The 26,329-nt window shown below is 51.4% G+C and overlaps 1 protein-coding gene and 1 long non-coding RNA gene across 3 annotated transcripts in view; one reads left to right on the forward strand and one right to left on the reverse strand.

The window, feature by feature from the left end:
* Positions 1 to 18: 18 nt before the first annotated feature.
* Positions 19 to 25,223, reverse strand: LOC123607317. Of its 2 annotated transcripts, none has more exons than XR_006716711.1 (3): positions 25,110 to 25,223; positions 24,465 to 24,596; positions 19 to 64 (listed from the first exon to the last, which is right to left on the reverse strand). It is a non-coding gene; the product is annotated as an uncharacterized LOC123607317 (long non-coding RNA). The 2 variants fall into 2 exon arrangements; XR_006716712.1 differs by lacking the exon at positions 19 to 64 and adding an exon at positions 23,638 to 23,950.
* The window catches only part of ELAVL1 (ELAV like RNA binding protein 1), a 39,333-nt gene continuing 38,196 nt past the window's right edge, over positions 25,193 to 26,329 (forward strand). Inside the window, exon 1 of the mRNA XM_045496421.1 lies at positions 25,193 to 25,575. The gene's annotated coding sequence lies outside the window, so the exon portion shown is untranslated. The remainder of the gene's footprint in view (positions 25,576 to 26,329) is intronic.

Here is a 26,329-nt window from a genome sequence, read left to right on the forward strand (position 1 = left end):
CTGCTCAGAGCCTGGAGACTGCTTCGGATTCTGTGTCTCCCTCTCTCTGCCACTCTGTCTCCCTCTTTTTAAAAAATAAATAAACATTTTAAAAAATTAAAAAAAAAAAAGATTAACGCTTGTCTTCCCATGAGGGCTGGAGGAAGACCCTTTCCATGCTCTAAACAGCAAGAAATACAGGAAATGTTTACCAAGATCTACTGGGTGCCAAGTTTAGTAGTTACAACACCTGACAAGACAGACTTAGTCCCTACTGCCATGGAGATGTTTTAGTTTTATTTTTCTAACAATGACTTTACAATGGCATCTGATGAATGCTGAGATGACACAATACAGGGACCCGGAAAAGAGAAAAAAACAAATAACTAAAATCAGAAATGAAAATGGGGGAGGGGTGCCTGGCTGGCTCGGTTGGTAGAGCACATGACTCTTGATCTTGGGGTTGCGAGTTCAAGTCCCGTGTGGAACGTAAAGATTCAGTAAAAATAAATAAATTATAGACAGATAGATATTAAAAACAGAAAATGGGGGACACAACTACTAGCCTTACAGAAGTTTTTAAGAAGAATTAGAAGAGAACATTATGAACAATTACACACCAACTAATTAGACGATACAAATGAAATGAGCCAACTGCTAGAAAAAAACTACCCAATCTGACTCAAGAATAGAAAATCTGAAAAGGGCTAGCAAGGAGATCGAATCAGCAATCAAAAACCTCCCCACAAAGAAAAAATGCCCCCAAACCCTTGATTGAACCACACAGCTCTACTTGGTTTCATCTGTTTTCTCTTGGTGGGTGAGGGGTTCTGCGCAGCATTTGACCCAGCAACCCCCAGACTCACCATCGGGTGAGGTGGAGACATCAGGACTCGGGGCCAAGTGAGGGGCAGCGCCAGGCTGGGTCCGCTGGGAGGGAGGACAGCAGCCAGAGGGAGCTGTGGGTTCTGACGGAGTCCTGCCTGGGTGGCAGGAGGAAAGGGGCTGGTCCCGCTCCCATTCAAGATGGCCCTTGGCTCCCTTCTGACTGGCTCTTCAGCGTCCCCTGCAATTCCATACGAATTTTAGGGTCTGTTCTCCCATTTCTGAAAAGTGTTCATTGGTGTTCTGATAGGGATTGCACTGAATCTGTAGACAGTGTTACGTCTGCCATGGACGGGGAGAGGTCTTTCCAATTACCTAGGTTTTAATTCTTTAAGCATATTTTGCAGTTCTCAGCCATAAGTCTTGTACTCTCTTAGTGTAACTTATTCTCAAGTATTTTATTCTTTTTGATGCGATTGTAAATGGAATCTTGCCATTTCCTTGTCAATGGCCCATTGCTATTATATAGAGTGCTACGTGGAATTTAAACACTTTAAAAAAAAAAATTCCCTTTAGCATACAGCGTTCTCTTAGTTTCAGGTATACAATATAGTGACCCACCCCACCCCATTTACCCCAGATGGGTGGCGACCCTTGGGCCTCTGAAAAGAGTTTGAAAAGCTACTGCATTGGGGGGAGTCCCTAGGGTAGCACATAGAACTGGTCAAATTTTCTATTTCTTCTTGAGTCAGTTTTGGTGTTTGTTTCTATGACTTTGTTTGTTGCACTTAGGCTATCTAATTCGTTGGCATTTGGTTATGCATAGAATTGTCTTACAAACTTTTACTTCTGTGAGATCCAGAGTTTTGTCCTCCCTTCCATTTCTTATTTTATTTAATTTTTTAAAATGTCTGTTTATTTATTTTGAGAGAGAGCAGGAGGGGAAGGACAGACAGGGAGAGAGAGGATTCCAAGAAGGCTCTGTACTGCCAGTGTAGAGCCCGATGCAGGGCTCGAACTCACGAACTGCGAGGTCATGCCCTGAGCCGCAATCAAGAGTCGGACGCTTAACCAACTGACTCACCCAGGTGTCCCTCATTTCCGATTTTCATTATTTCCTCTTTTTTCCTTACCCTAGGTAGTTTGTCAATTTTGTCATAAAACTAACTGTTGGTTTTGTTGATTTTCTCTGTTGTTTTATATTCTCTATTCCACTTATCTCCACTATAATCTTTATTATTTCCTAGCATTGGGCTTAAGCTTACTCTCCTTTGTCTAGTTCCTTAAGGTATAAAGTGAAGTTATTGATTTAAGATCTGTCTTCTTTTTTAATGTAGGCACTTATATCTATACACTTCCCTGAGTACTGTTTTGTTGATTTTTTTTTTTTTACATTTATTTATTTTTGAGAGACAGAGCACAAGTTGGGGAGGGGCAGAGAGAGAATGAGACACAGAATGCGAAGCAGGTTCCAGGCTCTGAGCTGTCAGCACAGAGCCCGACGCGGGGCTCAAACTCACGGACCGCGAGATCGTGACCTGAGCCGGAGTCCGACGCTAAAACGACTGAGCCACCCAGGCGCCCCCCGAGCACTGTTTTGTTGTGTTTTCATTTCCATTCATCTGAAAGTATGTTTTAATTTCCCTTGTGATTTCTTCTTTGACTCATTGGTGTTCAACAGTGTGTGGTGTAAGGCATCCAGACGGCCAACAGATCCACGAAAAGATGCTCAACGTCACTGATCATGAGGGACATGCAAATCAAAACTACGATGACGTATCACCTCATACCTGTCAGAATCGCTAAAATCAACAACACAAGAAACAACAGGTGTTGGTGAGGATGTGGAGAAAGGGGAACCCTCGTGCACTGTTGGTGAGAATGCAAACGGGTGCGGCCGCTGTGGAAAACGGTATAGAGGTTCCTCAAAAAATTAAAAATAGAATCAGCATATGATTCAGTAATTCCACTGCTGGGTATTTACCCAAAGAATAGGAAAACACCAATCCAGTGTGTATTGCAGCACTGTTTACAATAGCCAAATTATGGAAAGAGCTCAAATGTCCACTGATGGATGAATGGATAAAGAAGTGGTATAGGGACCCCTGGGTGGCTCAGTGGGTTAAGCATCTGACTTTGGCTCCGGTCATGATCTCGCAGTTCACGGGTTCAAGCCCCGCCTCGGGCTGTGTGCTGACGGCTCAGAGCCTGGAGCCTGCTTCGGATTCTGTGTCTCCCTCTCTCTCTCTCTCTGTCTCTGCCCCTCCCCTGCTCGCACTCTGTTTCTTTCTCTCAAACATAAATAAATGTTAAAAGATACATAAAAAAAAGAAGTGGCCTATGTATATACAATGGACGAGCACTCAGCCATTAAGAAGAATGAAATCGTGGATGGAGCTAGAGAGTATAATGCTAAGCAAAGTAAGTCAAAGAAAGACAAATACCATATGATTTCACTCACATGTGGCACTTAAGAAACAAAATAAATGAACAAAGAAAAAAAGAGACAAACCAAGAAATATACTCTTTTTTTTTTTTCAACGTTTATTTATTTTTGGGACAGAGAGAGACAGAGCATGAACGGGGGAGGGGCAGAGAGAGAGGGAGACACAGAATCGGAAACAGGCTCCAGGCTCTGAGCCATCAGCCCAGAGCCCGACGCGGGGCTCGAACTCACGGACCGCGAGATCGTGACCTGGCTGAAGTCGGACGCTTAACCGACTGCGCCACCCAGGCGCCCCTGAAATATACTCTTAACTACACAGAACAAACTGGTGGTTACCAGAGGGGAGGTGGGGGTGGGTGAAACAGGTGGAGGGTATTATGAATACATTTATCCTGATGAGCACTGAATAACGTATAGAATTATTGGGTCACTATATCGTATACCTGAAACTAAGAGAACGCTGTATGCTAAAAGGAATTAAAAAGAAAAAGTGTTGTTTAAATTCCACGTAGCTGAGGGGGCGCCTGGGTGGCGCAGTCGGTTAAGCGTCCGACTTCAGCCAGGTCACGATCTCATCTCGCGGTCCGTGAGTTCGAGCCCCGCGTAGGCTCTGGGCTGATGGCTCAGAGCCTGGAGGCTGTTTCCGATTCTGTGTCTCCCTCTCTCTCTGCCCCTCCCCCGTTCATACTCTGTCTCTCTCTGTCCCAAAAATAAATAAACATTGAAAAAAATTTAAAAAATAAAAAAAAAATAAAAAAAAAATAAATTCCACGTAGCTGAGAATTTTCCAGGTTTCCTTGTGTCACTGATTTCTAGCTTCATTCCACTGTGGTCAGAGAAGATAATTTGCATGATTTCAACCTTTAAAAAAATTTTTAAATGTTTTTATTTATTTTTGAGAGAGAGACGGAGCATGAGCCGGGGAGGGGCAGAGAGAGAGGGAGACACAGAATCCGAAGCAGGCTCCGGGCTCTGAGCTGTTCAGCACAGAGCCCGACGCAGGGCTCAAACTCACAAACCGTGAGATCATGCCCTGAGTCAAAGTCAGACACTTAACCGACTGAGCCACCCAGGTGTCCCTGATTTCAATCTTTTAAGATTCATTGAGACTTGTTTTGTGGCCTGACATAGGGCCTATATTGGAGAATGTATTGCATGCATTTGAAAAGAATGTGTGTTCTGCGGTTGTTTGCTGGAATGTTCCAAATACATCTGTTAGGTCTGCTTACAACCAATATTGAAAATGGAGTACTAAAGTCACCGGCTATTATCGTAAAAGGGTCTATTTCTCCCTTCATGCTGCCCATGTTTGATTCATGTTTTCTGGGGCTCTATAGTTTGGTACATGTATGTTTATTTATTTTTATTTTTAAACATTTTTTTAAAAAAATTTTAAGTACTCTCTTCACCCAACATGGGGCTTGAACCCACAACCCTGAGACCAAGAGTCGCGTGCTCCACCCACTGAGCCAGCCAGGTGCCCTGGTATGTATGTGTTCATAATTATTGTATCTTCTTAATAAACTGACCCTTTTATCAGCAAGTAACGTTCTTCTTTGTTTCTCATAACAATTTTTGACATAAAGTCTATTTTGTCTGATAGTACTATAAATATGCCAGCTCTCTTTTAATTACGATTTACATGGAATTTCTTTTCCCCACTCTGTCATTTCCACCTATTTGTGTCTTTGGATCTTTGTGTCTGATGCTCTTGTAGAAAGTATATAGCTGGGTCAGTCTCTTTTCTCCTCTGTCCGCCTTTTCTTTGGAGGGTTTAATCTACTTATCTTTGAGGTAATTACTGATAAGAAAGAACTTACTCCTGCTATTTTGTTATTTGCTTTCTTTTTTAACCTTATTTGTTTCAGAGAGAGTTCCCGTGCAAGCAGGGGAGGGGCAGAAAAGAGATGCGGAGAGAGAGGATCCTAGGAAGGCTCTGCACAGTCAGCACTGAGCTGGACGTGGGGCTTGAGCTGATAAACCATGAGATCGTGACCTGGGCCGAAATCAAGAGTCAGGTGCTTAACCGACGGAGCCACCCGGGTGCCCCAGTGTCAGACATACCTTTAAAAGAAATAATAAAATAGGGGCCCCTGGGTGGGTCCGACGGTTAAGCATCTGACTCCTGATTTCGGCTCAGGTCGTGATCTCATGGTTTGTGAGTCCGAGCCCCACGCCGGGCTCTGCTCTGGTAGCAGGGAGTCTGCTTGGGATTCTGTCTCCCTCTCTGCCCCTCCCCCCTCATGCTGTCTCAGCCTCTCTCAAAATACATAAATAAATAAGCTCTTCAAAAAACAAAGGTATGTCTTACACCTATTTTTTTCCTTAATTTATTCACTACTACTGTCTTTTGCATTTCATTGATTTTTTTTTACAGTGTACCATTTTGACTCCCGCATTTCCTGTTCTGCCTATATTCAGTTATTTGCTTACTATTTACCTAAGATTACAATCACTATCTTCAACTTGTGACACTCCAGTTTGAATTAATACCAGCTTGGCTTCAAGAGGATACAAAACTCTGCTCCTATACAGCTGCTTCTCTTCCCCTTTATAGTGTTATTGTCACAATTACATCCTGATATATTCCATTCCCATTATCATACCTTTGCAATTCTTGCTTTAGGCTCTTGTTTCTGAAATCACACAGGAGGGAAAAAGAGTTGCAAACTAAAAGTACAAGAACACCGGCTTTTATATTTACTCATGTAGTTGTCTTTCCGGTGCTATTTTCCATGTGGCTTCGAGTTGCTAGCTAGTGTTCATTTCAGCCTGAAGGACTCCTTTCGGTCCCTTTTTTTTTTTTTTTTTTGTAGGGTAGGTAGGCCAGCCACCGAGTCTCTTAACTTCTGTTTATCTGGGCATATCTCTATTTCTCGTTCACTTTTTTAATTTTTTTAACGTTCATGTATTATTGAGAGACAGACACAGAGCATGAGCAGGGGAGGAGTAGAAAGATGGGAGACACAGAATCTGAAGCAGGCTCCAGGCTCTGAGCTGTCAGCACAGAGCCTGACGTGGGGCTCAAACTCACGAACTTTGAGATCATGACCTGAGCCAAAGTCAGCTGTCCAACCAACTGAGCCACCCAAGCACCCCTCTCTTTCACTTTTGATGGATAGTTTTACTAGAGACAGAATTCTTGGTTGACAGGGTTTTTTTTTTTTTTTTTCATTCAGCACTTTATTTTCTAGAAACAAATTTTTTAACGTTTATTTATTTTGAGAGAGAGAGAGAGAGAGAGAGGCAGAGAGAAAGGAAGAGAGAGAATTCCAAGCAGGCTCCATGCCATCAGCACAGAGCCTGATGCAGGGCTTGAACTCGTGAACCATGAGATCATGACCTGAGCCGAAATCATGAGTTGGATGCTTAACTGACTAAGCCACCCAGGTGTCCCTCGTTCAGTACTTGAACTGTCATTCACTGTTTTCACAATATCCGGTGAAAAATCAGCTGTTACTGACTGGAGACCCCTTGTATGTAATGAGTCACTTCTCTCTCGCTACTTTACAGGTTCTCTTTGTCTTTATTTTTCAACAGTTCAATTATAATGTCCTGGTGTGGATCTCTTCCAGTCATCCTGCTAGGAGTTTGCTGAGCTGCTTGCACAGATGCATGACCGTTATTAAAGTTGGTAAGTTTTCAGCCATGGTGTCTCTGAATAGTCTTTCTCTTTTTCTCTCCTGCCTCTGGGATGCCCATGACTTTTCTAAAATATTTTTTAAAGACTGTATTTCTTGTTGTGTGTGGTCTCTGAAGCATCAGTTCCTTTGGCTTCTAATCAGCTAATTGTTGGACAGAACTTTCTTAAATGCCTGAAAGAAGAAGACAGGAAGGACGAGGAGGGAAGAGAAGGAGGAAGGTGGAAGAGGCGAGAAAGAGGAAGAGGGGAGAATGGGAGAAAGGAAAGAGGAGAGAAGAAAGGAGACAACGTACTTTCCTGTTCTTTGCAGACTAGTCTGGGTTGGGGCGCTCCTGCAACACCAAGCCAGGTTGTTTACCAATCTGCCTTGGTCTTTACTTCCTGCTTGTGGTGAGCCTGAATGGGGGGAACACCTAGGGCTTTCTACAGTCTTTTCTGAGCATGCATCCGGACCTGGGCATGGGAGGCTTTTCAAAACCATTATTTCCCCCAAGTAACTCCTCCCAAGCAACTCCCCCAAGTAAGCTTCCCCCCAAGAAACTCCTCCCCCCAAGTAACTCTCCGCTCAAGTAATTCCCCGAAGTAACTCCAAGTAATGCCTCCCCCCAAGTAACTCCTCCCAAGTAACTCTCCCCCCAAGTAACTCCCCCAAGTAACTCCTCCTCCCAAGTAACTCTCCCCCAAGTAACTACCCCCCCAAGTAACTCCTCCCCAGTAACCCCTCCAAGTAACTCTCCCCCAAGTAACTCTTCCCAAGTAACCCCTCCAAGTAACTCTCCCCCAAGTAACTCTTCCCAAGCAACCCCTCCAAGTAACTCCCCCCAATAACCCCTCCAAGTAACTCTCCCCCAAGTAACTCTTCCCAAGTAACTCCTCAACCCAGTAACTCCTCCCCAGGTAACTTCCCCTCAAGTAACTCTCCCCCCAAGTAATTCCCCCCAAGTAACTCCCCCGAGTAACTCTCCCCCAAGTAACTACCCCCCCAGTAACTCCTCCCAAGTAACTCCCCCCAGTAACTCCCCCCAGTAACCCCTCCAAGTAACTCTCCCCCAAGTAACTCTTCCCAAGTAACCCCTCCAAGTAACTCTCCCCCAAGTAACTCTTCCCAAGTAACCCCTCCAAGTAACTCCCCCCAGTAACCCCTCCAAGTAATTCTCCCCCAAGTAACTCTTCCCAAGTAACTCCCCAACCCAGTAACTCCTCCCCAGGTAACTTCCCAAATAACTCTCCCCCCAAGTAATTCCCCCCAAGTAACTCCCCCAAGTAACTCTCCCCCAAGTAACTACCCCCCAGTAACTCCTCCCAAGTAACCCCCCAAGTAACTCCCCCCCAGTAACCCCTCCAAGTAACTCTCCCCCAAGTAACTCTTCCCAAGTAACTCCTCAACCCAGTAACTCCTCCCCAGGTAACTTCCCAAATAACTCTCCCCCCAAGTAATTCCCCCCAAGTAACTACCCCCCAGTAACTCCTCCCAAGTAACCCCCCCAAGTAACTCCCCCCCAGTAACCCCTCCAAGTAACTCTCCCCCAAGTAACTCTTCCCAAGTAACTCCCCAACCCAGTAACTCCTCCCCAGGTAACTTCCCAAATAATTCTCCCCCCAAGTAACTCCTCCCAAGTAACTCCCCCCTCCCCAGTAACTCCTCCCCAGCTCCTCCTCTCAGGCTTTCAGCACATCTATTGTTTGTCCCAGCTGTAATCTTGCCCCCCCCCCCCCGCCCGCCCGCCCCGTGGGAGCACCGTGCTCATCTGCGTTCAGTGCGCTCAAGGAAGACCTTCCGCACAGTCCCTTCCTGCTTTGAGAGAGTTGCAACCGGGCAAGACAAAGGCCGGTGCCTTGTCATCGCCTCAAGGAACCCCCAGACGGGGGCACACCAGGCACATGCGGTTCCTCGGGAACAAGGGGTTTCTGTTTCGTTTCGCTTCGGGGGCAGGGGTAGCCAACGACTTTCTTTGAAAGAACGGTAAGGGTAAAAGAGGTGACGTGGACGTCCCCCTGCAGCTGAGAGAAAAGGGAAGGGCAACCACGGCGGGCACACGCCGCCTGGCACGGAAGCCACTCGCGCGGCCGTGGGGAGGCCCACCGGAGGCTCGGCTAGCGTCACTGTCCCGGGGCGTCCTCATCAAAAAGACACCCAGGGGCTCTGGGGCCCCAGCTGGCGCAAGCTGCTTACGTACGTGGCCACCAATTCTTTGGCGGCTTTCACTCTCTCGGCGCAGTTACGTGAGCGACTCGGCCACTTGCGCGGGGGCCGCTCTGCGCAGCTCTGGTTGTGAGCGGGTCACGCGTTTCTGCGAGCGGACCCCACGCGCCTCCGCGTCCAGCCTGCTCTCCCGGCCACCGCAGTCCGGCTTCCCGGCACCCTGAGGAAGGCTCGGCCGCCCCGTGGGTCCTGAAGCTCCACCAGCTCCTCAGCACCTCCCCCCCACCACCGTGAGGTCGGCGAGGAAGATCGATCGGGTCACCGTTCCTCAGAGCCAACGCTGTGGATGGGCGGATGCGGGAGGCACAGGGCTCCGGGTGGATCCGCTGGCAGGCCTAGCCTCCGGGTCCCGCAGGGAGGCCTGGAGTAGGGGGACACTGCAGTAGTCACAGCAGGTGGCTTAGGAGGGCTGGTGGCCGCACAGCCCTGGATCTGCACGGCAGGGGCCTTGGCGTGGTCAAGGGCACTGCCAGCAGGGGTCAGGACTCTTGGACTGGGACGGCCTGAGGACCACACCTGCTTCGTGAGTGCCTGTCACGCGCCAGGCACTGTTCCAGAGTGCAAGGTGGTCGGCTGGCTACATGCCGGGTCCCGTCCTGAGGAACTTTATATCCACCGATGTGACAGCAGAGTCGGTCACGTGCCCAAGGAGTCAGGGCTGACTGCAGCACGCCAGCACCCCCCGGCCACTGGGCTATGCGGTCCCCCGGTTAAAAAAGAAGGGATGGGTCAGCCGAGGAGCCTGAAAGCCCCGCGGGGCCCCAGGCTGCACCCGAGTTGACCGCAGCAGGGAGTCAGGACTGGGCGGCTGGGCGGCCTGGTGCTCGGCCGAAGCTGCTACGCGTCTCTCCCACGGCTGCCTACGGAGGCCGGTCACCAGGCGTGTGTTTGGGTGCCGCGGGGTGGGGCTGTGTCCGGAGGTGAGTGGCAGCTTCTTCCGAGGCTGCCTGCCGGTGCCGGCCAGTGCCGGCCAGCACGGAGGCAAGGCCTGGTCCTCCAGGGGCTCCAGGGGTGGGGCCCGCAGAGGGCTAAGGTGTGCCGACTGGGGTCCAAAGCCGACGGGGAGTCCTGTGAGTGTCGAGTCTGGATGATGGGACCCGTTGGGTCACCTCCTGTACTCGCGAGCTCTTGTGGGCTTCGAGCTGAGCGATCAGTGCCCCTCCTCCAGCGTCACCGAGACAAAGAGACCCGAGCACCCACTCCCCCTGCCTCCTTTGTACCCCATATTCTCCTCTCTGCCCATCTCCAGTGACAGATCTGTCCCTCAGTGTTTTAAATGTCGGTTTTATTATTATTCAGGTATGGTGAGGCCAACAGATCAAGAGACAGTTGCCATCGGAAAGACAGTTGGTGGGTGACTCGGTCGGTTAAGCGCCCGTCTCCTGATTTCGGCTCAGGTCATGATCTCACAGTTTGGTGGGTCTGAGCCCCTCATCAGGCTCTGCACTGACAGCGTGGAGCCTTCTTGGGATTCTCTCTCTCCCTCTTTCTCTGCCCCTCCCCTGCTCGTGTGCACGCTCTCTTTCAAAATAAGTAAACTTTTTTTAAACAGTTACTCACAGATCCCACGAGGAGGGCACACAGCACACCATGCGGGGCCCCACGGGGAAGCACCAGGGGCTGGCAGGAGGCAGAGACGTGGGCAGGAGCCTTTACTGTGGTTTCTACAGGACGAAAAGGCAAGGTGGACAGATTTGGGTTTGGCTACTTTGAATCATCTCGGTGGGCTCTGGGGTGGAGGGGCAAGCCTAGTTGTCAGGGACCTGGCCCCGGGGAGATCAGGGCAAGTGGACCCTGCCTCTTGGCACGAGGCCGCCTGCTAGGCAGGGGCTCTGATTGGCTGCTTTGCACACATAGGTGCTGTGGCAGGCGAGGGCTGTGTTATCTCTAGGAACTAGCCCGGCCTGGGCAGGGCGGTCCCTCCCGGAGCAGCGAGGCCCCAAGATGTCAAAGCATCAGAATATAGAAAAGAAAAACTGGAATTGACACACCCCTCACGCCTCTGCTCTCACTGCCCACTCTCCCCTCTCGCCTGTCTCTGCAGCCGCCCCCTTCGGCAGTGGATAAACACCAGCGATGTGTCTCTGGTCTCCTCGACCCAAAGAAGCGCGGCATCGCTGACCCTTCCTGCCTCACTGTCCCCATCGCCTCCCACTTCTGGACTCCTGGCTCACAGGCCCCTGGTGGCTCCGCTGTGGCTCCTGCCTGCTTTTGCTGCACAGGTACACCTGCTTTGCGTCCTTCTCCCCTCCTCTCCGTCATCTCTGAGACAAGAGCATTTTCTCAAGGTTCTGTCCCTGATCCCTTTCTCTGGGCTCAGGCTGAGGCCACACAACAACCCCCCTTTGGTATTTTAGCTGCTGATGAAAGGGCTGTTGGTGCCTCATGGGCCATGTATCCACTTGTGAACCCCTGGATGCAAAATTCACTTGCCCTTTGACATTGGCTATAAAAGTCAAAGATGTCTCCTCCTGGGGATGGGGGAGAAAAGAACTGGGCCCGGGACACCTGGAAGAACATGGGAAGCCTTTCAAAGTCTGCAACGTGAAGCAAAGACTGGGGCTTTTTGGTCTTTTTAGGTGTAACTTTTGGGGGTGTGGGGTGGGAGAAAAACATGGTCATTTTGTCTGCCATCATCTCAGTGTTCTCAGCCTGAGAAAGCCTGATGCACCCAAGCCCTGACCCCCAACCTTCACGCGAGTCTTTGGCATCTAGTGGGAGAGACAGCAGCCTCCGGATACAACACAGCTCGTACCCCAAGAGAGGCAGGTGCCAGCCCGACCGCCCAGTGGCCCTCCTGGCTCCGGCTCCAGAGGGCACACCTATCCAGGTTCCCTGTCGCGGCTACAACAAATGACCTCAGCCACGGTGGCTTAAAGCAACGCAGATTTATGAGCCTGCAGTCCTAGAGGGCACAAGTCCTAAAATCAAGGTGTTGGCAGGGCCAAGATCGTCCCGGAGGCTTTGTGGCCGGTCTGTGTCCTCACTTCCTCCGCCTTCTAGAGTGGCCTGCACGCCCCGACTCATGGCCTTCCTCCTCCTGCAAAGCCAGCCATGAAGCACCTTCTGGTCTCTCCCTCTGCAGCCTGCTTCTGTCGCCACTCTCCTTCTCTGACCCTCTGGCCTCCCTGTCCTCAGGACCCTTGTGATGACATGGGGACACCTGGATAATCCAGGATCATCTCATCTCCAGAGCCTTAACCACATCTGCAGAGTCCCTTTTGCTATGTAAGGTGACATATTCTCAGGTTCTGGGGATCAGGACAATGGACATCTTGTGGGGGGGGGAGCATTATTCTGCCTGCCGCAGCACCCATGGGGGTCACACTTCTAAGACAGGTACCCACGAAACGCTTCTTCAGGGAAGGGATATGTGGACCCACTTCTGGAAAATGGTGGGTCACCCATTTGTGATCTGAAGGCCTTTGACATCAGCCTGAGAAGCCAGGCAAGGGAGACCCCTTTCCAGGCTCAGTTCTGCAAAGTGAGGGATTCTCACCCGGGCCAATTCTGCCCCCAAGGGACACCTGGCAACGTCTGAAGAGAGAGGTGGTTGGCACAGCAGGAGAGGAGGGACGCCCCCTCACCACAAAGAATCCTCTGGCCCAATGGCCAGTGCCCCTACAGCATAGCTACTAGCACCTGTCTCCTGGCCGTGTCTCCAAACCCCGAGGGGCTCCACCACCCCCTTGGAGGGTTTCTGCTCAATGACCTTTGGCCTCTGACACCAGTCCCGCCTTTCTTGAGAAAAGCAGTTTTCAGTTTCTCCTGACCCTTGGCCTGCACTGGGTACATTTGAGTGGGTTGGACACTCCTAGCTGGGGAATTTGAAGGCCCAGGAAGAAGAGGATGGAACAGGAGCAGTGCTTTCCACCCACCCCACCCCACCCCTCCCCACCCCTCCCCACCCCACCCCTCCCCAGGCTGACTGCCCTGGCCTCTGGGTCCCCATGCTGGGAAAGTGAGGCAGATGGTGTGCTAAGGACACTGGTCACTGGGTGGGGACTAAGCTAGTTCACTCACGCAGCACAGGGCAGCAGGTGACAGACCCGGGACAAAAGGACGGAGTTGGGGGGCGAGCTGTCCCCCTCCAGCTCCTTGTTGCTGCTGCCCTGTAACACAGTCAGCGACACCCCTGGAGTCAGATGTGTGGTCACTGGGCCGGGGCAGGGGTGCAAGGGCCCCCAGCTTCGGGGGCCTGATTTGCTGGTGGGGGCGGGGCTAGAGGCAGGCCCTGCCAGAACACGATCAGCCCAGGCTAGGGTCTTGGAAGGGCCTGCTTCTTGTCCATTCGGCCAGCAAACCTTTGACACCTGCCGGGTGCCGGGCCCTGTGCTGGGCAGCGGGGGTGACAAGACTCAGCCGGTCCCTCAAGGGGCCACAGTGACCAGGAAGAGCAGGGCTCATGCTGGTGACTGCTTACCTCAGCTAGACCCCGTGCCGGGGGCCTCACCGCTGCTTTCTTCGTGGCATGGTGGTGGGGGGAGGGGGACAGACTTACTGCCCTTCTAGGGGAAGGGACGGGGCATGTTGGCCAGGGAAGAGGGAGGCGGAGGTCTGGGCCGAGCAAGCCCCCGTGCAGCAGTACAGAGAGGGGGAGGAAGGACAGCACGTGTCCGTGGGGGCTCCCCTTGGTGTGAGACCGAGAAGACCCTTGCTCCCGGGGATAGGAGGGCTGCTCTGGGAAGATGGCCGGACCCCACTTTTACTCCTTGCTGCCCGTAGCTAATCTGGCCGGCCTCTGTGGACTTCCATGTGGCTGCTCTCTGGGCTGGAGTCCCTGATGTATGGCTCCCCATCCCCCCACCGGGGCCCCAGGTCAGCCCCATCCACAGAGAATGGGGTGTCCAAGCCCCAGAATCCTGCTTCCTGAAGCGTGGAAGGCTGGGCGGTGCCCACGGATGACGAGGGGCCGCCTGAGCTCCTGGGCCCACCCCTGCGGGAACCCGGGGGGCTGTGGCACAAATCACACACTTCCCTAGTGTTGTGGACTGAATGGTGTCCCCACGTCCGGAACTCATGTGTCACAGCCCCACCCTGCAGGACCTCAGAATGTGACTGTGTTTGGAGAGAGGGCCTCTAAAGGAGGTGATCAAGTTAAAATGAGGCCATCAGGGTGGGCCCTGATCCAGTATGACTGGTGTCCTTACAAAAAGGGGAAATTAGGACACAGATGCGCACCGAAGACCATGTGAGGACACGGGGGGTGGGGGGGGAAGGCGGCCATCTGCAGGCCAAGGAGGGACGCCTCAGAACAAACCAGCCCTGCCCACACCTGGATCTTGGGCTTCTGGCCTCCAGAACGAACCAGGAGGAAATATTTTTTTATTTTTTTTTTTAATTTTTTTTTTTAACGTTTATTTATTTTTGAGACAGAGAGAGACAGAGCATGAACGGGGGAGGGTCAGAGAGAGGGAGACACAGAATCCGAAACAGGCTCCAGGCTCTGAGCTGTCAGCACAGAGCCCGACACGGGGCTCGAACTCACGGACCGTGAGATCATGACCTGAGCCGAAGTCGGCCGCCCAACCGACTGAGCCACCCAGGCGCCCCGAGGAAATATTTTTTTAAACGAGAAGAAGACTGTACTTAAAATGTACCATCAGATACATATAATAGTATCAACCATTTATTTAGGGGCGTCTGGCCGACTCAGTCGGTGGAGTGTGTGACTCTTGATCTTGGGGTTGTGGGTTTGAGCCCCAGGATGGTGTACAAAGGACTCAAAAATGAAATCTTTAAAAATACAACCAAAAACATTTATTTGATGCTTTCAACGCGAGGAAATAAATTTGTTGTTCATAAACCACCCAGACCGGGCTGCCTGGTTATGGCCGCCAGAGCAAACACTACGTCCAGGGTCCGGGACGTACCTGAGACAGCGGCGTATCGGGTGCCTACGGATGTGGGGAAGGAACAAAGATCAAGACGGACCCTTTCTCCATGGCCGTGGCTTCTCCACTCTCCTGTGTGGACCTGGTGCTTTAACTGCACTGAGGAGGGTCCTTCCCTCTAAACTCAACCATCTTAAGCCACTGGGCCCCAGTTGAATGGGGGAATGGAAAGAACCCCCCCAAGATGCCACCATGAGCCGGTGACCCCCCCACCCAGCTGAGCTCTCCTTCTCCACAGTGGTCCATGCAAACTTTCTCCTCCGGACCCTCCTCTCTCCTAGACCCCACCCACCTCTCATCTGCATCCCACTTGGTCTTTCCTACTGTCCATCCCCTTGGGCCCGTACCCTACTCTCCCCCTCATTTTTCCAGCCTGGGGTGGAGGGTCATGTGCAGTGTAGGTGCGATTCTGTGCCCCACCTTGTTCCCGTACATCGTGACTTCTTTATTTAGCACCACGGTCCCAGCCAGTGGCCCCTCTCTGCCGATCTCTGGGAATGTGTGATCCTGCGCCCACTTGATCCTTCTGTAAAATGGGGGCTAAGAGGACCCAGCTCAGAGGCTGACTGTGAAGACTGAACTGCATCCACACAGTGGTCCGCCTGGAGGCGGGGAGCCCCTCTTATTCCATACGGTTGCAGGCCTCCTGTCTTTTCTAGCGGACATGCAATTCACCGAGCCAGCCTCACCTCTGGGCATTCAGGTTGATGCCAAGCCAAAGGTGAGTCACTGAAGTCCACGAGAAGTGTCCTCCGGGGGGCGCCAGGGTGGCCCAGCCGGTTAAGCATCCGACTCTTGACTTCGGCTCAGGTCACAATCTCGCAGTTCCCAAGTTCGCACCCCATGTCGGGCCCTGTGCTGTCAGTGCAGAGCCTGCGTGGGAGTCTCTGTCTCCGCCCCTCCTCCTCTAGCTTTCTCTCTCTCTCTCTCTCTCAAAAATAAAAAAAAAATTTTTTTAATTTATAGGAGAAAAAGTACCATCCTCCTGCAGACAGCCCTTCCACGGGTGACTCGGGATCACTGTGAGTGGTACGACCACAGGGGCAGAATATGAACCCTCTTCTGTGCTGGGCAGGTATCTTAAAATGGGTGTCTTCCCAATTTAATGGGGCTGCCGCCCCCGAAGAAAGCCAACGTGGGGGGTTCTGGCACGATCTTCACCTGGACTAGCCCTCATCCTTGGGCCTCGACAGCTCGGTGGGAGAGCTGCTCTGAGGTTTGTTGACTCTCCCCTTCTGCGAACTGTTTTTGATCTTTGCTCCTTTGGTTCTTATCGATTTGTGTGAGCTTTTAATAGACTGATAACCCCTGGCTTGTTCCTATCACACAACTGGCTCTTGACACAGAGTTCAGGGTGCCCGGAGCGTTCCGAGAAAGGCTGCTGGGTGTGCTTTGGGTATTTTGTCTGGGGAGCTGGGAGGTTTGAAGATTTTTTATGATACAGGGAGTGTGGGTGTTGGGGGGGTGGGGGCAGAACCTGGTAACAGAAACATCCATCCTTTGGTGCTCCTGCCCCAGCTCGTCAGGGGCAGGTGGGAGGCACCGTGCACGTGGACTGCGGCGAGTCCGTGAGTCCCTGGCCTGCTCCCTGTGGGCTGGAGGAAGAACAAGGCTGGAGAAGCGTCGCAGAGGCTACCTCCCTGCCAGTGACTCGCGAGCACGAAGTCTCCAGCTCATTTATAAAGACAAGATCAGGGAAGCCAGCCTGGTGGTTTCTTAAAAAGTTAAACATAGCGTTACCATGTGACCCAGCCATTCCACTGCTGGCTGCACACCCAAGAGCGTGGAAACCATGTTCGTAGGGGCGCCTGGGTGGCTCAGCTGGTTAAGCGTCTGACTTGAATTTGGCTCAGATCTCGACCCTATGGTTCATGGGATCGAGCCTTGCACTGGGCTCTGTGCTGACGGCACGGAGCCTGTTTGGGGTTCTCTCTCCCTCTCTCGCTGCCCCTCCTTCCCTCTCTTTCAAAACAAATAAGTAATAAAATATATATATATATGTATATATATGTATATGTATATATATATACACACACACACATATATTCACATATCTCGTGGTTCGTGGGTTTGAGCCCTGTGTCAGGCTCTGTGATGACAGCTCAGAGCCTGAAGCCTGCTTCAGATTCTGTGTCTTGCTCTCTCTCTGCCCCTCCCCTGCTAGTGCTCTCTCCAAAAATAAACATTAAAAATTTTTTTAAATAAATAAACATTAAGAAATATTAAAAAAATAAAAGAGGGGTGCCTGGGTGGGTCGGTTGGTTAAGCGTTTGGCTTCGGCTCAGGTCATGATCTCACAGCTCACGAGTTCGAGCCCCGCGTCGGGCTCTGTGCTGACAGCTCGGAGCCTGGAGCCTGCTTCGGATTCTGTGTCTCCCTCTCTCTCTGCCCTTAACCCACTCACATTCTCTCTCTCAAAAATAAACAAACATTTAAAAAAAGAAAAGAAAAGAAACATTCACAAAAATCACTGCAGAAAACCCAACAAATACATGTGAAACATCTACAGGCAAAGCAAGAGACCTTGTTTGGCACAGAAAGGAAAGATCAGAAATCTTAAAAATGAAAAACAAAAGTGAGAGTGGCTACTCGAGTCACTGGAGAAACGCGGGTGACCGAGTGCATACACCTGGAAGTGAAAGCGATCACTATGGGCAATACTCCAGGACAAGAGGGGAGGCCAGGCCACTCCGTGACCCCGGGAGCCAGAGCTACAGGGCCTTTCCTAGCCTTTGACCTGATGAGAGATAAAGCGTCCAGTGCCGTTCTTGCAGTGGAATGCTTACAGGTCAGTCAGATGCAGAGAGATCGTTCTGGAAAACAAAACTTGCCAAGCTCGCCCAGGTCAGTGACCCACGTTATCTCAGGTGGTGGCGGTCGAGGAGCCGCGGTTTAGACGAGAAGCGGGGCCGTGCTGCTCTTTGGGGCGTTAACGGCGCCACGTGCTCTGCCCAGGGCCCGCTCCCCCTGTGTCCCTGAGCAGGTGCTGCCACCTGCCTTTCACTAAGAAGCAAACAGAGGCGCAGGGAAGTTACTAGCACAGTGGTTCCTGAAAGACAGCCCCGCATCTCTATGCCTGCTCCAGGGACGGGCCTTCCAGGTCAGAAATGTGCGCAAATGGGAACCACAGGGGACCGACACCCAGAAGGAGCCTTGGCTACCTGGTTTTCCAATTCTGAAATGATCAGGGACCTGAGCTCCAAACCGTTGCTCACCTGAAAATAAATGCTGCTGCCTGAGAAGAAATATAGCTTCTTATTTCTTTACACAACTGACCTACTCAGTACTCGAGATGGAATCAGACCGGAGTTGGGGCTGTGAAGTGCATGAGTGCCAGAAGGTTCTCTGGGCTTGTCCAGGCCTGCCCGGCCTCTGTTCTCAGAACAAATATCTGCTTTGGTGCCTCGACTCTGGGAGCTGACCAGTGAACGGCTCACTGGACAGCAACACCCATTTCTTATGGCACCGAAATAGCCCCCACCCACTTTGGGAACCCTGTAAATGGTTCAGATGTCACAGCTTCTGATGCGGACAGCACAGAGCCCGCTTAGGATTCTCTCTCTCTCTCCCTCCCTCCCTCCCTCCCTCTCTCTCTCTCTCTCAAAATAAACGTACATACATACATACATCTCTCTTTGGCTACAAGACAAATTCTTTTATATGCTCCCTGCCTATGGCAGGTGTACTGGTTCCTTGAGGCTGCTGTCACGAATGACTGCAATCTTGGTGGCTTGAAACAACACACATTTATTCTCCTACGGTCCTAGAGGTCAGAAGTCTGACATCAGTCTTGCCAGACTAAAATCAGGGTGTCAGCAGGGCTGCGGCCCTTCTGGAAGTGCTAGGAGGAAATCTGTTTCTGGCCTTTTCTAGCCTCTAGGGGCTGCCTGCATTCTGTGCCTCAAGGCGCCTCCTCCACCTTCAAAGCCAGCAACGGGATCACCGAACTCTGACCTCTGCTTCTGTCATCACATCTTCTCTGACTCTGATCCTCCTCCCCGGCTCTTGTAAGATCCTTGTGGTTACATGTCCCATGCAGATCATCCACAATAATCTTCCCCTCTCTAGATCCTTAATACCATCTGCAAAGTCCCCTTTGCCAGGTAAGGTCACACAGTCATAGGTGCCAAGAGATTAGGACATGGACATCTTTGGGGGCTGTTATTCTGTCCACCAGAAGAGAATTCGCATACTTGTTTTGAAGAGGGCCCAACAGTAAATACTGTAGGCTTTGGGGGCCATCTGGCCTCCGTTACCAGGACTGGCTACACAATTTTCAGGGCCCAGTGCAAGATAAAAAGGAGGGGACCCTTATTCGTGTGTTATTAAGAATTTTGGGGCGCCTGGGTGGCTCAGTCGGTTGGGCGTCCGACTTTGGCTCAGGTCACGATCTCACAGTCCGTGAGTTCGAGCCCCGTGTCGGGCTCTGGGCTGATGGCTCGGAGCCTGGAGCCTGCATCCAGTTCTGTGTCTCTCTCTCTCTCTGCCCCTCCCCCGTTCATGCTCTGTCTCTCTCTGTCTCAAAAATAAATAAACGTTAAAAAAAAAATTTTTTTTTTTAAAAGAATTTTAAAACAGTGGGGTGCCTGGGTGGCTCAGTCGGTTAAGTGTCCAACTCTTGATTTTGGCTCAGGTCATGATCCCATGGTTCACGGGTTTGAGCCCCGCGTCGGGCTCTGTGCTGACAGCTCGGAGCCTGGAGCCTGCTTTGGATTCTCTGTCTCCCTCGCTCCCTCTGGCCCTCCCCCGCTCATGCTCTCTCGCTCTCAAAAAATAAGCATTATTAAAAAAAAAAGAATTTTAACATGGGGACAGAAGTGCAGAGCCCTATGAGATTATACAGTTTGCACAGCCGTGACGCAGGCCCTGCCTGAGCAAATCTGCTTCTGTTATGGCCAGAAAGCAGCCATGGGCCACATGCGGACAACAGGTGTCGTTGTGTCACTATCAAACCTGATGGCGACAAGCAAACTGTGATTTCCTCGTGTCACAAGATGCTATTCTGCTTTTGCTTCTGGTTTTGTTTAAGTTGGCTCCACGTCCAACGTGGGGCCTGAACCCACGACCCTGAGACGAAGACTCACATGCTCCACCGACTGAGCCAGCAGGGACCTCCTCTTTTGTTATCTTTTCAACCACTTAAAAATGGAAGCATCATTTTTACGTACAGGCCGACAAAACCAGGTGTAGGCTGAACTGAGCTATAATCTGCCAGCTTCTGGTCCACGGGATAAAATCCCATCTCTGCCAGACTCGCCAGGGCCCTCCGAAGCTGGAGACTGACATCCAGTCCCACCTCACAATCTGCATCCAGCATTCCTGACGGTTCCCGTTCCCTAACAGATCCCCCAAGACAGATCGTGCCTTCGTGCCCTCGGGCCCCTCCGTCCAGAAGCCCCACGTCCCACATGCTCCCACTGTGTTCCAGCTTGGACGCTGCCCTCCACGAGGTGGCTCTGTGCCTATCCCATCACCCTGGCTGGACTTACATGTCTGTGTGTCCTCCTCTCCTTCAGGGAGTGATGTGTTCAAGTGCGGGGGTGCAGGCTAAGTTATCTTTGGGTCTCCTGACCTCACGGGCCCTCCGAACTTAAAGTGACACCAAGAAGAATCTAGAACTTTGGTAGCTAGAGTGTACTCAGATTCCAACCCCTAAAAACCAAAACTATGCTTCTTACCTAAACCAAAAACCAAACAAACAAAACCCCAGAGCGAGAATTTCCTACCTTAAATTCAGACCAAGAAAATAAAGATCTCTGAGACCGAGCTGAGCTGGGTTCCAATCCTGACTGTCCTTGCGAGACATGTGCCTTTGGACAAGTCACGTCCCTTGCACTTCAGACTGAGTCTCGATTCGCCACGGCTCACCAGGCCGTGTGACTTGCCCCTTCCAGCCCATGAGTCTCCTCTCCTGCCCCTGTCTCCACCACTGGCCTTTTCTCAGTTCCTAAGTGTGCCAGGTTCCCACCTGCCTCAGGGCCTTTGCACTTGCTGTTCTTGCTGCCTGAAACATTCTGTCCCCGTTTGCCTGGTGACCTACCCTTCCTGCCTCAGCTGCAACCCCACTGATCTGGAAAGTCTTCCCTGGTCACTCCAAAATGAAGTCAGGCTCTCCTGCTACATGCTTTGCTGGCACTCTGAACCTCTGCAGACTGTAATTATTTTGAAATTTTGTAATGATCGTCATTGTGTGATTTCTCATCACTGTTAACGAGAATAGGATTTAATAAATACTTCATGCCACACTCTGTTCCAAAGGGTCTAAAAGTGGGTGATTTCATTTAACTCTCCCAGTGCCTTCACAAAGTATTATAATCACCCCCATTTCACAGAAGCTGAAGCTCAGAGACGTTAAATAACTTACCCAGTCGATGTTGGAGTTGACCTCTTAAGCCTGTACCCACAGGTTGACTGGGACTTCCGTGAGGGCAGATGCCCGTTCTAGCATAGTCACTGTCGTATCCCCAGGGCTGAGCATCTGCACCGGGTACACTGTGGGTGATTAAAAAGTATCGATGACCTAAGGGGCACCTGAGTGGCTCAGCCGGTTGAGCATCCGACTCTTGATTTTGGCTCAGGTCATGGTCTGGAGCCTGTTTGGGATTCTCTCTCTCCCTCTCTCTGTGCCCCTCCCCTGCTCACACTTTCTCTCTCTCTCAAAATAAATAAAATAAACTTAAAAAAAAAAAACTTTCGATGACCTAAAAGAAACAACGCCCCAGTAGCAACGAGCATTCCAAGTGCCCAGATCTTGGTTTCTTTTTATCTTATTTTTATTTTTTATTTCTGTAACGTTTATTTACTTTTGAGAGAGAGAGAGACAGAGTGAAAGCAGGGGAAGAGCAGAGAGAGGGAGACAGAATCGGAAGCAGGCTCCAGGCCCTGAGCTGTCAGCACAGAGCCCAATGCGGGACTCGAATCCACAGACTGCGAGATCATGACCTGAGCTGAAGTCGGACGCCCAATTGACTGAGCCACCCAGGTGCCCCCAGATCTTGGTTTCTAACACTACTCTCTAATAAAAGGAACCAGGCTGGGAGAAATGACTGATTCTAGGACTGGGGCAGGAAATATGTGAGATAAACCCGAGGCAGCCTGTAGTACCAGAGAGTAAGGAAGTGCTCCCAAGAAAACCAAAAAACCCCAAACACAGACGGGAATGTGTCGAGGAACCACAGGAGCCAACTGAAAGCACCCTCAGTGGCCAAAGCTGGAATAATTCAAATAAAATAAAGTAGTATTGGGTTATAGCCCAGAGAATAAAATAAATATCTAGATCACACTGATATAATCACATAATGCATAAGCTGGGGGCGCCTGGGTGGCTCAGTCGGTTAAGCGTCTGACTTCAGCTCAGGTCGTGATCTCGCGGTTTGTGAGTTCGAGCCCCGCGTCAGGCTCTGTGCTGACAGCTCGGAGCCCGGAGCCTGTTTCGGATTCTGTGTCTCCCTGTCTCTCTGCCCCTCCCCCGCTCACACTCTGTTTCTCTCTCAAAAATAATAAATACACATTAAAAACGTAATGAATAAGCAGACAAATCAGGGAGAGAAGAGAAATCTCCCATGCAGAATTCCACAGAATTTACATAGATACCTCACTTAAGGAAGGGGATGTACCTCTTCGCTCTTTAGGTATGTGCTGCACACAGTGACTTTCTTCCAAAGTATACAGTACAGAGAGGGAGGGGGAAGTAACTTTATAGTGGACAAACCTGACAAATGCTACCTTGGCCCACGATCAAGGCCAACATCAACAGGCACAGAACACGACGGGAGTATATACCTTTGATGGGGTGTGATGAGAGTTACACCTTACATCTGTGGTCTTCCTCCCCACAAACCCCATCCCAGTCTTACCACAAGGAAAACACCAGATAAATTCCGACAGGGGAACATTCTACAATGCCTGATCAGTCCTTCTCAAAATCATCAAAAACAAGGGAAGTCTGAGAATCTGCCATAGCCAAGAGGAGCCTAAAGAAACAGGGCGCCTGGGTGGCTCAGTCGGTTGAGCGACCGACTTCGGCTCGGGTCATGATCTCACGGTTTGTGAGTTCGAGCCCCGCGTCGGGCTCTGTGCCGACAGCTGGGAGCCTGGAGCCTGCTTCGGATTCTGTGTCTCCCTCTCTCTCTGCCCCTCCCCACTCATGCTCTGTCTCAGAAATAAACTTTAAAAAAAAATTAAAAAAAAAAAAAAAAGCAGGGCATCTCAGTGAATAGGATCGTAAAAGTTCTCATTGCAACAGCAACAAGATATTTGTAATTACGGGTGTTAACTAATTGTAGTAATTATCTTATGTTATACACATACACCAAATCATTATGCTGCACATTTATTTATTTATTTTTTGTATGCTACACATTTAAAACTAATAGTGTTACATATCAATTATAACTCCAAAAAAAGGAAGAAAAAAAAAAATGGAGTACCAGGACAACTAAAAGTAATGTGTCATCCTGCATGGGATTCTGGACGTTAAGTAAAAAACAAGGAAATCTAGTAAACTATGAACTTGGGTTGACATGTATCCCTACGGCTTCGTCAGTCCTAACAAATGCATCGTGCTAATGAAAGATGTTACTAACAGGAGAAACTGGGTGTGGGGAAAACGGTAACTCTGTACTTTCAAATATTTCCGTAAATCTCAAACTGTTCCAAAAGACAAAGTCTATTCATGAGAATGATAACAAGGCATAGATGAATAAATGAAGGATTTCATTCTTCACCATGGCGACAATGATTAAAACTCCCATCTCGGGGCGCCTGGGTGACTCAGTCAGTTAAGCACCCGACTTCAGCTCAGATCGTGAGCTCACGGTTTGTGGGTTCGAGCCCCGCGTCGGGCTCTGTGCTGACAGCTCAGAGCCTGGAGCCTGCTTCGGATTCTGGGTCTTCCTCTCTCTCTGCCCCTCCCCTGCTCGTGCTCTGTCTCTGTCTCTCTCTCTCTCTCTCTCTCAAAACTAAATAAACGTTAAAAAAAAAATTAAAAAACAAACCAAAAAACTCCCATCTCACAGAGCTTTTGTGAGGATTACACAGAAGAATGCACATGAAGATTCAGCACCAGATTCAGAGAATACGCCACCACATTCTACTAAATCCATGCCATCCACTAGAGGAGCCACAAGCTCTATGTCACTAAATTAATTAATTTATTTATTATGGTACTAAATTTAAATTAAGTAAAAATGAAGAATGTTAAAAATTCAATGCTGTGGTGGCACCAGCCACACGTCAAGTGCCAAAAGTCACCTGGAGCTGATGGCTACTAAATGAGCGGTGATAAAGAACATGCCCATCACTGCAGGAAGTTCTACCAAACAAGGCACTAAACAACGAATGGCGTAATTGCTTGCTCAATTCCTGCGATCCCTCCGCACATGCCATTTTCTCAACCTTCCCCACCTCCCTCTTTCAAAGGGCAACCCCCACATTCCCCATACTCCCCTTCTCCAATGTACTTTTTCTTCTTACCCCTTTCCACCGCTTGATGTGGAATCCGCTTCATTTCTTTTCTGTCTCCCCAACTAGCATTGCAGGGTCCAATGCAGGAGCCACGTGGTTGCTGAGCTCTTGAAACGTAGCCAGTCCAACCTGAGATGGGCCCTACGTGTAAGACATACAAGATTTCAGAGAGTTGTGGGGGAAAAGAAAAAAAGAATGTAAAAGACCTCTTAAGTTTGTATATTGATTACACGTAGAAGGAACATCTTGCACATACTGAAATAAAACACATCGTTAAAAGTAACTGTTTTGAACTTTTCTTTCCCCTGACACAGCTACTAGAAAATTTAAATCACGCCCCTGGCTAACATTTGGGGCTAGCATTTTTGCCTGTTCGCTGCCCATACAAGTGACTGGCGTATAGTAGACACTCAATAAAACTTTAATGACTAACTGCTGAGCTGGGCCTCTGGGAACCCGCTAGCTCCAGTAGTCAACGCTGAATTAAGGCTGACCACGTCCCATGCTCCACCTCCTCACCATACCAGATAAGGAAACTGAGGCCCGGAGAAGTGACGTCAGTCCCTTCCCAACGGCACGTAGTGCGGAAACGTCGGGGTCGGGATTCGAACCCGGGTCCTGCCCCCACAGCCATGGCGCGCTGACCATTACTACCTAGCCGGGCGGCGGCGGGAAAGGCAGGCGCGGGTCACACAGCATGCGCTCCACAAGGGGCGCGGCTCTTCGGCCACCGCCTTCCGCCGGCCTCCGTGGGCTGGGCCCCAGCCGGCCCCCACCGCGGCCATCGCCGGCCACCCGCGTCTCCGCCGGCCGCCGAGCCCTTCGCAGGCGGCGCCAGCCGGAAGTCCCGCCTCCGCCGCGCGCTCCTGGGCGCCGAGACAGGCACGCCGGCCAATGAGAAGCGCACCGTGGAGGACGCCGGCCAATGGGCGCGCGCGCCGGGGGGGCGTGTCCGGGCCGCGGGCCGGAGCGGGTCGTGCGCGCTGAGGAGGAGCCGCCGCCGCCGTCGCCGTCGCCGCTGCCGCCGCCGCCGCTACCGAGGCCGAGCGGAGCCGTTAGCGCCGCGCCGCCGCCGCCCGCCCGCCCCGGAGCAGCCCCGGGCCCGCCCGCCCGAGTCCAGGTGAGGCGGGGGCCTTCGGCGGCCCCCGACGGGGTAGGCCGCGGCAGGCCTGAGCTCGCCTGGCCCGGCCGCGGGCGCCCGCGGGCCTGCACCGGCCGAGGCCCAGGCCGCACCGGGCCGGGAGGGGACGCGCGCGGGCCGCGGCGGGCGGGCGGGGGCCGGCCGGTGTGGGCGCCGGCGACAGGCCCCGGGCCGGATTCCTCAGCCGCCGCGAGGGGCGGGCGAAGGGGACACGGCGTGGGCACGCGCCTGGCGGCCGGGCTCCGCGGCCGGGGCCCTAGTAGTCCTGGGAGCCGGGGAGCCGGGGGCGGGAGAGAGAAGCCAGAGGCGAGGGAGTGGGGTGAGCGCCTTCAGCGCGCAGAGGTCACGGCTCGCTCCCGGGGGAAATCCTACAGATTCTTTTGTGGTCGTTGTCAGAGGACCGCGGTCGAGGGGGGATCTTTTTAGAAGTGTGCATACCCTTCAGGATGTATGGGAACCCTAGGGGGAAAAAAAAATATTTTTTGAACGCCATCTCTAACAAAGCTGTTTTTGGGGCGTGGGACGTTGGGATTTGTAAAATGTGTGTGTGTGTGTGTGTGTGTGTTGAAAACACAACCTGCACGCATTTGAACAATGGGGGATGGATGCTCTTCCTTTTCCGGTCTCCTCTGATGCTAGGCTTCTGGGTTTTGATACCTACTGTGTGCAGGGAAGGTGGAGAAGAACTTTTGCTTGTGCTGTCCCTGGAGGGACAGAGCCCCCACCCCCACCC

Source organism: Leopardus geoffroyi, chromosome A2 (assembly GCF_018350155.1).
Source record: "Leopardus geoffroyi isolate Oge1 chromosome A2, O.geoffroyi_Oge1_pat1.0, whole genome shotgun sequence".
In the NCBI taxonomy this organism is placed as follows: domain Eukaryota; kingdom Metazoa; phylum Chordata; class Mammalia; order Carnivora; family Felidae; genus Leopardus; species Leopardus geoffroyi.